This window comes from Neolamprologus brichardi, chromosome 14 (genome assembly GCF_056152115.1).
Source record: "Neolamprologus brichardi isolate AB-2024 chromosome 14, ASM5615211v1, whole genome shotgun sequence".
NCBI lineage: Eukaryota > Metazoa > Chordata > Actinopteri > Cichliformes > Cichlidae > Neolamprologus > Neolamprologus brichardi.
Genome location: NC_142117.1, coordinates 40,823,711 through 40,840,000, shown reverse-complemented (window position 1 = coordinate 40,840,000; position 16,290 = coordinate 40,823,711). Strand labels below are relative to the sequence as shown.

Genomic DNA, 16,290 nt, shown 5'->3' with positions numbered 1-16,290 from the left:
GCCAGGCACGCCAGCGTTCACTCAAGCCGGAACCCGATTGATATTGATATGATAGTGGTTAAAAGATATAGTAAGGCTATTATAAAAGCGTTTACGTACATCTGTAATTTATCATTTCAAACTAGTCGATTTCCAGACAGAATGAAAATAGCAAAAGTTATACCTCTATACAAATCTGGCAACTAACACCATTTCATAAACTACAGGCCGGTCTCTTTACTACCTCAATTCTCAGAAATTCTAGAAAAACTGTTTAACAACCAACTGGAAAAATGTATAGATAAACATAAACTACTCACTGAGAGTACGGATCAAGCAGAATTCAATAGAATACATCACAAATTCCATAGACAAAAAGCAATATGTGGCTGGGTTATTCAAAGACTTGACAAAGGCATTTGACACTATAGATCACAATATATTAATAAGAAAACTGGAACGTTATGTTGTCAAAGGGGTAGTTTTAAATTGGGTCCTGAATTATTTAAGTAAGCAGTTTGTGAAATTAAATGGTGGTTGCTCCTTATGTATGGACATTGCTTGGCTCAGTTTTGGGCCCAAAATTCTTCAACTTAAACATTAACAACATCTGTAAAGTGTCCAAAGTATTAAAAATGGTTCTCTTTGCTGACGATACAAACATCTTCTGCTCTGTGTGTGTTCCTCTGTACTCTCCAGTGGTGGCGCTGTCACTTGGTGTTCGCTCGCTCTGTGGTATAGTATCACTTCCTGTTCCTGCTCAAACACAGTGGTGTTTCTGAGTAGCTTATTTGCTTAGCAGTTTAATTAACAACTTTTAATACATTCTTTTTTCATAGTATAATCTTCACGTGCTTCATCCGAAGCACACTGTGGGATTATAATATTATTTTATGCCATGTTAGACCCCTAACTAAAGATTGTGAATTATTATGTAGTTTCAGTTTGCATTATGCTCCTGAATTAGAAGAAGGTGATAACTATTACATTTGGTAAACTGATCTGCATTACATTAGACTGCTGATTTATTGTGAATGAATGATATTGTATTATGATGCATTATACTGCTGAGTTATTAGAAATATTGTTCACAGAAAGTCATCGTCTCATTTGTCTGGTTAGAAGAGAACAGAGCATACTGCCCCATCTCAGCAGGAGCAGATAAACAGGGAGCGAAGGTCGTAGCTTAGGCGCTGTGTGAGAAAGAATGTGAATGTTTAGGCTTTTATGATTAGGTGGGGGCCACTAGAGGCTATAAGAGTTTGATCAAGGCTCCACCATTTTGAGATTTGATGCTGTCTGCTGTATGGTGTCCATCTCCCACGCGTGTGTTCATTAAATCATCGTTTGACTTGACCCGGCCGGACCAGTGTTGTTATTTTGGGTTTTCCTCTTGTATCCATCCCCAATATTTGAATCCGTAACAGTTTTGGGGGCTCGTCCTGTGGTATTGGGGTGGAGGTTTTGGAGGCTTGGACGGTCCGAGGTGGTCAGACGGGCAGACATTATCCGGCAATCGAACTGAGTGGACAGGCGCCTTTATAAAAGAGGTAGGCACAGGCCTGTTGATTTTATCCGAAGTGTGCTGAATTGGACGATGAAATTAAATGTCTATTCAGTAAAAGTTGCCGGTGAGTGTCTGTTTTGATTTTGATGAAAAATCTCATGAGTGTTGAAACTTGAAATAAGCTTATAAGTAAAAATACTGAGTTAGAGTCTCAGGTAAAGGTAAAAATACTGAGTTAGAGTCTCAGGTAAAGGTAATAATACTGAGTTAGAGTCTCAGGTAAAGGTAATAATACTGAGTTAGAGTCTCAGGTAGTTTGATAGGGAATTGGTCAGTTTGTGAGTTAGAGTCTCCATTGGTCTAAAGATTGCATCTGTGTTGGTCATGTTGCGAGTTAGAGTCTCCATTGTCCATAACGTTGCATCTGCCTCAGTCATACTCTTGTCTTTGGGTGTTGTCTGTTGTTTAAAAGTATTATAAATTTTGTTAGAACGGTGGTTAGAGTCCACTAAGAGGCGCATAGCCCGGAGGTTACGCTCCCTCCTGGCCGCGGACGCGCGACCTTGACCTGTCGGCGAACAGGGTTAGTTCAGTTGGCTTGACTGTGGGGTACAGGGCATCCTGGAACAAGCTAGGAGTTAGAGTCTCCTTATCTGCGCTTTTTTGGACACTCTAAATTGAGTTAGGGACTTTAGAGATGAGGCCAGATACAGTTAGAGTCTGATACTGGTTAATTGATTACAAAAAAGTTGGACTTTCTTCGGTTGGACCTGTTATCTTAAATTTGTCAAAATTGTGTAGGCGCTAAAACTTTCAGGCCTGAGAGTGATTGTAAATATAAGACGTCTTTGTAATATAATAGAGAGTTGAGTGTGAAACGAGGCTGTGTGTGTGACGACAGTGCGCTGCAGCGCTGCGAGCTATTTTTAGATAGTGTGTGAACATGCAAATGAGGTGGCTGCTTTGAAGCCCACCGAGGACTTCCTGTTTAGCGTGTTATTGAGTTTTATAAGTATGATTTGCAAACAATGATACATGCCTGTAATTAAAACACTGATTTTGCTGATTATAATATTACAAATAAAGTTTTGAATGACTACGGTGAATGTTTGATGTTTGGCTGAGTTTTGATATGGGAGAGACGGCGTTGCAGCTGCTGGGGGTAAGTGACCAGAAACTTGCATGCCCATAAAAGGCAACTGCCTGACTGTGTGAACTATGCACCAAGAGAGAGAGTAAAATCTAGGCAGATGAACCAAATGGATGCTGTAAGAAAAATAGTAAATGAATGTTTTAGTCTCTTAATACAGGTGGATTTCTCTCAACCTGGAAACCTGAGTACAGGGGCAAAAGGATAGATTAACAAAATTGGGACGACACACAGGCCAAGCTCTGGCTCAAAATTTTACAGGTTGACCTATCGCTTTGTCCCCACCCGAAAAAGAAGCTTAAAGGACATCTTCTCCTCCAGTTATCGGTTACCATCACTGGAAATTTTCAGGCAAGTTTTTCACTGAATTGTTTTTGGCACCATGTGTCCCTGAATCTCACAAGCAAGCTCTAATTCCTGGCTGAAGACATGGAATGCTGTTATTTAAGGTGGGAAATCAAAATTTGGGAAACAAAATTAAAAACACACACAATTAGAGAAATGCCTTGTTTGAGAAAAAAGTTAAAATAACCCACCCACAAACGCACACACACGCAATGAAGAAACAGCTTACACTCATGAACACGTGAAGATTTTCCAGCAAGGTTAAAGCAGCAAAACTTAACATACACCTGTTGTTAAATGATAAAGTCTATCCACTACTAACAAATAAACTCTCTGGGTTGCAGGACAACAACTTGACTTCAAAATGACAGACACTGGTAAATCACAAACCAGTGATGAAACAACAAATTTAGTGGTTAAAAGAGTCAAATTGTGACATGTTTTCTTCTGATTGATTAATATAAGTGATTATTGAATGAAATAAAATTCCTTTTTTGAATTATTAAACATGATCTTAAGAATTTTAACGTGTACCTGTGTTGTCCTGTCAACTTGGTGGGTTAGGAGTTGATTATATAGTGAGAAAAAACAAAAAAAAGGGGGGGAGAAGGCTGACACAGGGCCTGGCCCCTCTCTGAATAACACAGCCAAAACAACATCATTTTCCTGTTCGTCTGTTTTTGTTTTGTTTTTTCTCTTTATGCTTAATTACAGGCTGCTTTGTCGGGCCGGAAAGCCGAGGCTGACCTGGACTCCTGCTCTCCCCTCTAACATCTTTGCTCTCCCTTCTACCATCTTTGATGTGACCCTGACTAAATGCTACAGCAGCTGGACCCACAACAACAGCCTGAGAATGTCAACAGTGCTGCAGGAAAGCTATCTCATGCAGCGGAGACGGAGAACGTTAAATCCAAGGCCCGTTTCACTACACGGGGGAGATTTCCAGACAGCTTCAGCTGACAGAGCTGTGACGAGACGCCTATTAAGCCCGGATGAAAAGTGAGGCCGAGCAAAAGAATGCTGACCTTAACAACTCTGCATTAAAACTGTGCAGGACAGTGATGGACCAACACGGATGATCGGGCAGCAAAAAGGGCGTGCCAGAGACACGAGGAGTAACTGAGGTCAGAAGGCACCTCAGATTGGACAAAAGCAGCAGAAGAACATAAGCTGAAGGCACAGGTGTCGGGGCTCGGTCAGGAGCTGACCTCTGAGAAGAGCCGGACAGCAGGGCTGCAGAAGGCCGTGGAGCAAAGCAAGGAAAACATCAATAAACTTCAATCTGACGTGTACGGAAAAGACTCTGAGGTTTCTGCCCTCAGTAAGAGCTCAAGACATCAGAGCAGAAACTGAGCATGGCTCAGGAGGAGCTGGCTGCTAATCGAACCCATCTGTCAGGCTTAGAGTCCCAGATACAGGACTTGAAATCAGGCCGGAGCTTGCTGGAGCAGGAGGTTGTCAAACCTGACGAGAAGCTCCAACAGCAGGAGCAAACCTTGAAGGACCTACAGAAGCAAAAAGGGTCAAGTTAAGGAGAAGCTGGACAAGGAGAAGATGCAGGACACTGGAGAAAAGGACTGCCTCAATTGGGGCGAGAACTAGTATGGAGAGAACTTTGGGCAGCAGCACCAATGGACCCAAACGGACTGAAAAGGGGGAGGCAGGACCCCAGGGCGCGCTTCAGGCCGTGGTTTACCCAGAACACCAGAACAGGAAAGTGATGAACACAAACACACACACACAAACACACACAAACACACACATCCACATACACTGACTCAGAATCAAGAGAAACACACATATGAACACATATGCACTCGTTGATTGACTGAGAAATGACACACACACACGCACACAAATCGAAATGCTGATTCAATTCACTGAGAAGTGATCCACACACACACACACATATACATGTTTGTGCAATGAAGAGTGATACACACACGCTGCTGCAATGAAGAATGCTTTACTAACAAATGCTATGCTGATACGCAAAATGCTGCACACAAACGTCCAAATACAGAATTTGTTACAACAACAAGAAGCCATTGATTGTTAATTGGTTAAATGCATTTCATGTCACCCAGAGGGCATTTGTGTAGATTTAGGGGACAGGGTCTAGAGCAGTTTGGTTATGAAAACAATGTCTGTGAGTGATGTCTGTTTATGGCTCAAGGCCTCCACTGAATTGTTTACTGTGCTTCACACAGCCTGATAAGGAGCAGTGGTACAGAGTGAAAATGATGAATTAACGGTGTGAGCCTTACTTCGGAGCACCACATTTTTGTGATTGAGATTTAATTGAAGGAGGAACACACTAAAAAAATAATAATAAAAATAAAAATAATAACAATAATAAAATATAAAATAAAAAGAAGAAAAGGGGGCCAGCCCTTGGATTTACGTAAGCATCCCACATGTATTTAACACAATTGCCTCAGGCTTTAAAGATCTGTACAAAATTCAACAGGAAATCATAGCTTCCCTGTATTTCCTACATTGTTGGCATGCTGGTGAGTGCTGTTGCTCCACAGTAAGAAGGTCCTGGGTGCAAGTCCACAGTCTGGCTAGTTTGCAGTAGTTTCTCTCTGGGTATTCTGGTTTCCTGCCACAGTGAAAAGTCATGAAGCTATTAGAGTTAGGTTAATTGATGATTCTAAATTATCCGTGAGTGTAAGTGTAAATGGTTGTTTGTTTCTAGGTGATAGACTGGTGACCTGTTCGGGGTGCACCCTGCCTGGTAACGTATCACTTTAGAGTTATTTCCCAGCCCTCGTGCAATTAGGATAAAGATAGGAGGATGGTAGTTGTTGTAGACCCATTCAATTTTTATGGTAATCAGAATTTAGACTTTGTTGAACCGTAGGCAATATGAAGACAACATGTAGTATTTAAGGGACCAAGTAGAATTTGGATAAAAGTTAGTGAATAGTGTTGAAAAAATGACAGAATTGTGAAGGATTAAAATATTCCAGGAGCTTAACTTACTCCATCTGAACATGTCTTAATCGTGTAATATGAACTCAAAATGCACAGGTTAACTGAAAATGAAAAGGTTGTGTTGATTTAACTCAGTTGTTTAAGTTTCTACCAAAGCAAAACATTTGTGGGCAACTAGTGTCCACTATTGAATCAAATAAGTCCAACATGTTTTTGTCAGTGCAAAAAGAAGTTACGGTACCTACACAATATTGTCCCGGGACGGAGAAAAACTTTCTGGTGAAGTTTTGGTTGATTTTGGGTTTTGCTTAACACTAGGTTGATTTTATCAGTGAGGTTTGGATTGTTTTCTTTCTCTAAGAGAGAGAAAGATGGTTTTATGCTTGGACATGTTTCCAACGGGCCCCAGTATTTGTTATTATATGAGTATTTTATTGGTTACGTTTGTTTTTGCTTTTGTTACAGTGCACTGAAATAAGAACATCTGAGAGGAGTGATCCACCGGTGGTGATATTTTGGTATTTTGTGAGTTCCTGATTTAACAAATCAGCTCTTTAATCCAGGCCTGAGAGATTGAACTTTAAAGCGCTATAAAACATGATTACTAGAAACAGTCGCAAAGTATTTTTCTCCATAATTATAATGGGCTCTGGAGAAATTCACTTATATGGGACATTGATCACATGACAAGTCCTGAGCCTAAAAGGATTGCAGCGAGTCAATCCAGTCCAAAAAAACAAGGAACTGTTTTCCTTTAAAATGATGACGTCATCTTGCTGGTGATGGAGCCTCGAATAGGTTGCGTGTGAGACTCCATTATCAGCAATATCTGGTATGAATGTGTGTGAATGTATGCATGTGACTGGACTGTGATGGACTGACGACTAAATGTTTAAACTGACTTGACACTGAGACAAAAACGGTACCGACTTTAGGATTAGTACATGTCTACAAACAATTCACCCAGCTTGCAAAAGAAGGGTGGATGTTTTGTCGTGCTTTGTTTTGTTTTTGCAGGAGTAGGAGGACAGAGACTAGGGGGGGAGGCTGTAGCTTCACGTGAGTGTGAACTGCAGACTTAACCCTTTGGTTGCTAATTTTGAGCTACTGATGTTTCCATCAAGAAAATTGTGTTTTATTAGCTGTGTTTCGATTAATGCAGCACATTATATTGTTGGGAATGTTAAATGCTAAAGTGAAGAGAAGCTTTGATTTCACTCATGACTGAACAGGTTATTATTAACCATAGCAGGCCACTGTAAAAAGTCAATCAATTGTGATAGAAAAAGCAAGAAAAAACTCTATTGATACCTACACAGCAAATCCAGCATGTCCAAATTAACACTGTCAGATTTGATTTCAACACTTTTAAAGTGTCTATATGGGTCCACACCAGAGAGTGTTAATTTGACTCTTTTTGGAGAGTTGGTACGTTAACTCTGATTTAGTGTTAAACACCAAATCTCTCTGGACTTGATAATTTGGCACTTGGTGTTAAGAGTTTATATATTAACTCTCAAAGAGTATTTTAGTTTAGCTACGTAAGAGTTATCTTCTAATTAATTCTAAAAAGCGGGAATTTTACTGTTCTGAACTTCTAGAAATTTCTTTTGGAAATAAACATTTACTAAAAAGACGCAATGGTTTTTGAAAAACATTTATTCTGAACTGTGCACCACAATTTCAAAACATTTTCTGAAAGATGTAACAGTGTACATGTTCTCACTTTCATTAGAATTTCGTTTATCAAAAGTTCTGACATAGGTGAGCTGGTAAATGCAAATAACAGCATTCTCATCACTTATTTCAATAAATACAAAATACAATATGCATGTCCTTCATTCATCACTTTGTGGAACTTCAATGCACTTCTGCTCTCCCCCATATTCCATCTTCACAAGCATATCCTATGTGGAGATTGAATAAAAATTAGTTGACACTAATTAATGGCACAAATCAATTGCAGCACAGTAAAAAAAAAGGAATCCTTTTTGAGCCATTACTTGTGTAAAGTATTTTCCCAAAAGACAAGGACACAGACAACAGGTAATACTGAACTAAATGTAAAACCTCAACCTTTTTCATTTTTACCTAAACCGTGTGCACAAAACTCTGGAGGGATCTAAATGCTAACGTAGAACCCAGTCAGGACGTCTGCTACTGCTGTTTGCTCGTTTTTTATGGGAGATCGTTTTCAGGCTTCAAGTAGCACCATTATATCAACATTTCACATTCTAGACATTGTTTTAAGTGTATTTGACCAAGAAATTTGACTGAAAATTCACATGCAAGCTTTTTTTCAAGGCTGTGGTATTTGCCCGCAAACAATACCTTTCAGCTAGCTAAAACAGAATATTATGCTATCACCGAGCAACATGGCTAATGCCTTTCACACAGCTTTGTCTCAACTCTAAAGAGCCACAGAAGTAAAAGCTAATAACAATAATTGAAACAATCTTTGAAAACATGACTTACCAAGCATGGCAAACAACTCAAATATGTAGAGCAAAATGTTCTGAAACGGCTTCACTTCAGCTTCGATTGGAGCCGTGCTGGGGGCGGAGTCTGTGAATTTACTCTATTGGTGTCATAGCCCCTGTAGGAGTTCAGAGTTAAGAGGTCAAGAGTTAATGTTTCCATTGTAACACCTCCAGATTTGACATAGAAACACTCATTTTTAACACTCGATTTTAACTACTATCATTTTACACCTCAGAGTTACATTAAAAGAATGTGACTCTACTTAGAGTAAAATTAACTCTAAGACTACTAACACCAAAACATTTAACACTTTTGAATTTGCTGTGTAGAGATTATTGACTGTGGTGCCATGACACCCCAGCTTGATAATGGAGTGATTGTTACAGTACACTTTGTTAATGACATTTCCACAAAGCTGCAATGAAGCACTCAGACATGTTGTGACACAAACAGCAAGTAAAGAGGGATCCAGGTCACAGCTATCAGAAGGGCAACTTTATTAGACATCATTAGTGTGTGATATTGAAGAGGATAACAGATGGACATGTATCTGTCATAAGACATGGCAGCTAAGTTGCTAAACTCTACACTTGCATATAAGTAAATGCAGAAAACCTGCAGGAAGCACAGAGGAGCAGAAACAGTGTGAACATCAGAGAGGATCTGAAGCAGGAGGAACGGAAACAGCCCTGTGCTACCATACAGCTCATTCACAAACAGGCTGCACAGAAACATGTACATAGGTTCATGTAAGCTCCTGTTCACACAGATAACCACAATCAGCAGCACATTGGAACCAACTGTAAACATATACAGAGACAAAATAATTATGAAATATAAATATTTAAACATCTGTGTATCAACATAGGCACCAAGAGTAAAATATGAAAACTGTGTGGCGTTTCTTATGATCTCCATGGTTCACAGCAAGCCAACACTATCCACAGGATACTGTACATTTAGAAGTATTCATGCTATGTTAGTGATCCTTTCACCTGCTTTACACTGTGGCATGAATTAGCCAAAATAACCACACAAGCAACACATTATACCACTGAAGGATCATCTGTGACAAAGATCTCAAACTTACCTCTGCACTACAGTTTAGTATATGTGTAGCATCAAAAGTGTCTGTAGTCATGTGTAACATGGGATACTGAATGACACACGGACTGAACTGTGACTTCACCTCTGCTTCATTTAAGCTTTTCACTTTAGTCCCACAGCAGTCTGGTGTCATCACCAAGGGACATGCTTTGCAAACTAAATAACTCTTTTAAACTAAAAAAATAAACAGTTGCGTAAAAGAAACATTAGTAACTCAATCTCAACACAAGGCCAAAGGAAGGGCAGACTGAAAGTATTGATGGATGAATGCATGAGTGGAGGGATGTTTTTCTCATTCACTCATGGAGATGTAGCAATGGCTGTCCATGGCTGCCACACAATTTATTTGCTTACAGTGTCTTTCCCTGTGTAATACCAGAAATCACACAGAATGATGAAGAACATCTCTGAATGGAGGAGGGGTCTTAAGGTTAAATCCTTTGCCATCTTACAATGCTGTGATTGCAGCCATTCCCCAACTGTCTGTGAATGGTACTCATGGCCATTGATCAGTGGTTGTTGATCAATGGTCATGAGAATTTGCATATCAATGATTAAGGAACTGACCTCCCAGCCCATTGTTCCTTCAGTGGGCTGGTTTATAAGATTGAAACCTGCAGTCAGCTGAGACTGAAGACGTCACCTGGATGGGTGACAAAACGTTTCTCCCACTGAAAACGTCCAGATGAACAGAATCAACTTTCGGGGAAACATATGACCCCCTATGAGCAGCACTTTGGTGACAGTGGGAAGGAAAAACTCCCTTTTAGCAGGAAAAAACCTCCAGCAGAACCAGGCTCAGGGAGGGGCGGGGCCATCTGCTGTGATTGGTTGGGGTGAGAGAAGGTAGACAGGATAAAGACATGCTGTGGAAGAGAGACAGAGATTAATGACAAGTATGATTCAGTGCAGAGACGTGGGCTAGACGTGTGAGATGGCTGACTTGAGTCCTGTATGTTCTGAGGGAGTGTGATGGCAGGAGGGCAGGCAGGTGAGGCACAGAGAGGTTTCCAGAGGAAATGTGGGTTATCTGAAGTCCAGGAGATGAGCTTAAGTCTTGGGTAAGAGTTCTGGGGCGTCTGGGAGAATTAAGGCACAAGAGAACAAGGTAAGTAAAGCACCTGACAAAGAGAATATGGAGCATTAGAGCCAGATACCAACATGGAGTACCTGACAAACTGGCGGAGAAGGAACATCAGTGTAGGGCTTAAATCCCTCCAACCTGATTACCTCAAATCAGCTCCAGGTGAGTGAAGCTGTTGAAGATATGATGGCCCAGGGGTGGATACCAAGGGGACTGAGGAAGTTTCCAGCCACTCATTCAGATCATGACAAGGGATTTCTATTTGGGTAACAATGGACAGTCTGAGCCGGAACAATGGAGTCAGTGCAGAAGGTTATGTAGTCGGTGATGCACTTAGTGAGCCCATTGATGTCCTCACCGTGAGGCTCAAAGAGTGTCTCCCAGTGTGTCATCTCAAAACAGCCCTTTTGGAGGGGAAATGAAGATAAAATCTATTAGATGTGTGAATTTTTACCGAGGTAGTTTTTCGTATATACTGCTGTTGAGCAACATAATGGAAAATGAGAATTATTCCTCAAATGAACTGAAGATAATGCTAGCTTAAGCTGCAGGACAGTATTATGTGTATTAACATCTTTTCTAAATGTTTCTATAATTGATGCAAAATTTGATATTTTCTAGATATCTTATTCTGCCTGTGAAACAAAATTTACCTCCATCCTAAAGGCTCTGTAGGAGAGGTGAGTGTTTGAACTATACATAGGGCAGTACTTAAGGGGTTTAAGTACATTTAAGCTCTACTAAATTGCATTGCAAATGTTAATAAAACTGTCTCTCTCCCTCTCCTCCTTCTCCAGTGAATGCAGCAGTGTAAAGTGTGCTCAGTATCAGTTAAAGGTAGATTGGAGCTACTTATTTATTACAAACTCAAACACCTACACTTTGGACGCCCATGCACATTTAAGACATAGAAGGCCTTAATTGTGACCCGTGGTCGGTACCTATTTAAAATAGGCGCACAGTCAGTTAAAAAGGGTTTCATTTTAATACAAAATAGAAGTAACTGTAACAGCGGCACCTAAAAACAATTAAAAACTTTACTTTATTAAATATGAAAAAAAAAAGATAAAATTGTATGATTGCCCGTGAGACAGGATAAGTGCTGCGGGGAACCGGTTAAGAACAAATCAACATATCACGCATGTTAAAAAGGGACGGCAACTCACAGAGAACCCCAAATGGGCAGGACACTATAAAAAAAAGGCAAATCTTCAGTGCCGTCTTCACTCGGGCCCACTGCTGTGCATGCAAAACGCGGCAAGACAAAAAAAGGATTTGTTTTCCACGCAGCGCCTTCACCGTCGACAGCTATATATATATTAATATATATATAAAAAGGTAAAACACTAAAAACAATGAATATCTGTGGTGCCTACTGATACAGAAAAATAAAACAAACAAACAAAATCGACAGCCGCAGCAGTTACAGTCTGTCGAATTACACCAGGTTAAAACAAATTAAAACACACTGATGTGTTGCGTCCTTAGCCCGCAGCCAGAAATCCACTTGGCAAAGCAGCAGCTCGCTACTCTGTCCACAAGTTCGCATCACACCCTAATAAATGTGGGTCAGTGGCGGTGAAGTCCACTACACTGTTCTCACAGGAACGCAGTTTTTCCCAGCGTTCTAACAGAAGTTTAGGGGGGCCCGCATCAAGCTTTCATAGAAAGAAAAAATACCAACTTGGACCAAGCACTTGCAGCTTCAGGTTTGCTAGAGAATAACTAATTGCCCACACCTGAGCTTACTAAAGGGACACAGACCAGCTCCGCCTACCAGGGGCGGTTCCCATACTCAGGTCTCACCTTTCACATTCTCTCCCCTGGTTTTTGCATTGGCGACCCGACAATGAAACTTTAAAGCCACGGTCTGTAAAAAGCTGTAACTGAATGTACACTAGGTGGCCTGGCTTCAGCTGATTGGGGCAGGTGGTGTGGATTGGAGTGGTGGCCAGCAGTTGAGCGTGTCTTCTAACTGTACCTGTACTGTAACTTTCAGCAAATGGAGTGGGCACACTAAACTGTTGGGTCAGGTTACCAGGCTCAGTCCCTCTGGACTGTGGCCTCATTACCATAGCCAGGTCCTCTGGGGGTTGTTGGGGACAAGGTGCAGAATCCGTTAATAAATTTTTGGGGATTACCTCTTGGGGACTTCCTTCGTTGCCACACATAATAGTCTCCAGCATCCTCAGACAGGGATAACTGCTCAGGTGATCTCCTAGGGTTAGGAGTTTGCTGGAGCTCCCCTCTGATTTTCTCACAGACATCAGCCGGGATCGGCTTAATCAATTGTCTATTAACCTGCCTTTTCTGTTCTGGATCATGGAGTGGGGCCACTGTATACACAGGACCAGAGTCAGCAGGGACACGGACAATACAATATGGTGTAGCACCCCAAAAATCTTGGATTTTATTCCGGCCCTGAATGCTATGATCTCTCAAATACACTAACTGATGCAATGGCAAGGGATCAGAAGCTGGGGCAGGTTGACGATCTGCACGCAGCGTCGCTGCTGCTTGGGTGCGGTTTCTCACACCTTTATAAGCAACATCAAGACGTTGCTGATGCTCTTGGACCCAAGTGTGCACCGGGCCTTGTGTGGGTTCCTCTACTCGGCCTAACAGGAAATCATTTGGGAGCTGGGGCTCTTGGCCAAACATAAGAAAATAGGGTGACTCACCCGTAGTTTGATGGATTGTGGTATTGTAAGCAAAGGTAAGCTGCTGCAAATACATGGGCCAATGACGCTTTTGCTCAGGGGGCAGGGTTCTCAACAGATCATGCAGAGTCCGATTAAAACGCTCACACTGGCCATTACCTTGTGGGTGGTATGGTGTGGTGCGAGTCTTTTCCACACCATATAACTGGCACAGCTGCTAAACTACTGCTCCTGTGTTGGGTCTGTGTTTCCACAGGCCCCGCTAGTTTAGAGACTTATTCCTCATGAAGAAGACAAGACATAACAGAACATCTTCAACCAGTTTTTAACTCGCTAACGAGGGAAGCCTTGGTCAAAACCAGGCGGTCGAGCATAATGCTCATCACCTGTCTCTATCCCAAATCCTTCAAAGAGCAGCTGTCCCCGTAGCCTTTTTATCACAGCACAAGCACCTCCCTCCGGAAACCCCCCCTTGGTTACAAAGACAAGGCACTATGTGTGTGTATGTGTGTGCACCTGTATGCATGTGTGTGTGTGTGTGTCATGGGGGTGCGTTTGTGTGACCTCCTGCTCACCAAAAGGGTCATAAAAGCAGGAAGCTTACAACACTGGTTGTAAGCTTACAACAGATCTTTCAGATAGGCTGTATCTACAATAAAACCTCCCCCAGCACCAGAGTGGCTGGAGAGGTGGTCAGAGACAAAGGAATGGCTTTGATCCTACTGCTTGAACTACTACTTTACAAATTTAAGAACCACAATGACAATATTCAACAATTATACTTAACATCCTTCAAAACTCCTCCCCTCAGAGTGGATCCTAGAGGGGACACCATAGCAATAAAACCAGTCATAAAACCAAAACACTGGCCACAGTAGTTGCCTTTTGATCCTTAGTAGCAATGGCCTGAGTAAACTTTGAAAACACATCAGTAAGAACCAATACATTTTCACGGCCATCAACTGAGGGTTCAAGGCATGAGAAATCAACTGCCAGAATCTGATTGGGCCTCGCAGCCATGAGGTGACCCATGGTTGTTTTAGGTTTGGGGTAAACTGCTTTAGCCTGTGCACAACGTTCACATTGCTGACAGTAATCCTGAACCTCTTTGAACATACCTGGCCAATAACACCTCTTGCGTATCATGTCTGCAGTCCTGTCAGTTCCCTGGTGACCATGGTCATTATGCAAGCCATGTAAAACCTCATTCTTGAGACTCTGAGGGACCACTAATTGGCACACAGGTTCCTCCCCCCTCCATCTGACTGAAAAATCTGCCGATAGAAGACGCCCTCTCTACCAGTTTCCTCCACTGGCGCAACATTTCCAGCACTGCTGCTGACAAATCTCTGCTCTCCTGGTGAGTGGGGCCAGTTCCTCTGCACCAAAACTTCAAAAAGCCACTAATCATGGGGTCATCCCTCTGCAAAGTAGCAAGGTCTGCAAGAGGGTAAAACCGAAATCATAGATTGGATTACTTGCTGGGGTGGTAAAACGGTTTGGACTAAAGACTCTGGAAGGGAAATACCAGGGAGCAGTGTCTCTAATGACACAGTTTGCTCTGATGGCTGACACTGTCGGGACAAAGCATCTGCATTGCCATTTATATGGCCTGGACGATACTTAATTGAAAAATCAAAAGAGGAAAGCTGAGCAGCCTGGCGCTGATCCAAAGCTCCGAGCTTTGCTGTGGTCAGATGGCTCAAGGGGTTGTTGTCTGTATAGACGACACATTTGTTACCCAGCAGATATTCTCTAAATTTTCCAGTCATGGCCCATTTCAAAGCTAAGAATTCAAGTTTCATGGAGCTGTAGCTGGACACGTTACGCTCTGTGGGCTTTAGTCCTCGACTAGCATAAACTATAGGACGCACCTTGCCATCGGCTTGCTGTTGTGTAAGCACTGCACCCAGAACCCAGTGACTGGCATCAACCTCCAAGATAAAAGGTTGTGAAAAATTAGCATAAGCCAATACGGGGGAATTCACCAACCAAGCCTTCAACTCTTGAAACATATTTTCATACTGCTCAGTCCTGCAGTGTACGCTTGGAGGGGCGTTTGTGCTTAGTCCGAGCCAGCTCGGCCACCAGCTGGTGAAGCGGAGCAGCTAGGGATGCAAAACCTGGAACAAAGCAGCGATAGTAACTAGCAAACCCCAACAATGACCTCAATTCAGCAACAGAGCTAGGAGTTTGCGAATTAGACACAGCAGATATTTTATCTGGGTCTGTAGCTACTCCATCCTTGGAGTTCACATGCCCAAAGTACTTTACCTCTTTACCTGCAGAAAACAGCATTTTTCCAACTTTGCCTTCAAGTTTTGTACCCGCAAGGTCTCCAGTACTGCTCCCAGGTGCTGAATATGCTCATGTGGGTTAGGGTGAAAGTCATACAGGAAAGGACGAAATTGAAGTTGACCCATCTTATGAGTACAGGTCTGTTAAAGATGGCTATCATTTCAAAAACAACTGTTTCTTGAATTCTGATGAGTTGCGTATATCACTTTGTTTGTATGTGGAGGATTTTGAGACCTGCAATCCCCTAGGGACGTCTCAAAAGAAGCACAAGCTTTTTGGTGTTTATTGGATACTAGCAAACCTGCCCCCAGGCTGTCACTCTGCTTTATCATCTATTTATCTCGCTGTGCTTTGTAAAAGTGATGATGTTAGAGCATATGGTTATGACAAAGTTTTGGAACCTCTTGTGGAAGATCTTAAAAGTTTGGAGGACCATGGTGTGTATATTGCTTTGTTAGGGAAATCTCTTAAAGGTACTTTGCATAGCATTGTGGCTGATAATTTGGGAGCACACAGCATTGCTGGCTTTGTTGAAAAATTTTCTGGTGATTACTTCTGTCGGTTTTGCACAGCAAAACATTGTGATATCAATTCTCACGGTGTTGCTTCAGGGTTTTTTGCCTCCGAACTAAAGCAGTTCATGCAGAACGTTAAAAAACCCCTCTGAGAACAGCACACAGTACTTGGGGGTTAAACAACATTGTGTTTTTGCAAAACAATTGTCCCATTTTCATGTAGT

General features: G+C 41.9%; 1 pseudogene; it reads right to left on the bottom strand.

Annotated features, from left to right (window-relative positions):
- Positions 1 to 8,664: 8,664 nt before the first annotated feature.
- LOC148099730 (putative olfactory receptor 1F12P) lies at positions 8,665 to 9,320 on the bottom strand (annotated as a pseudogene).
- Positions 9,321 to 16,290: the final 6,970 nt, after the last annotated feature.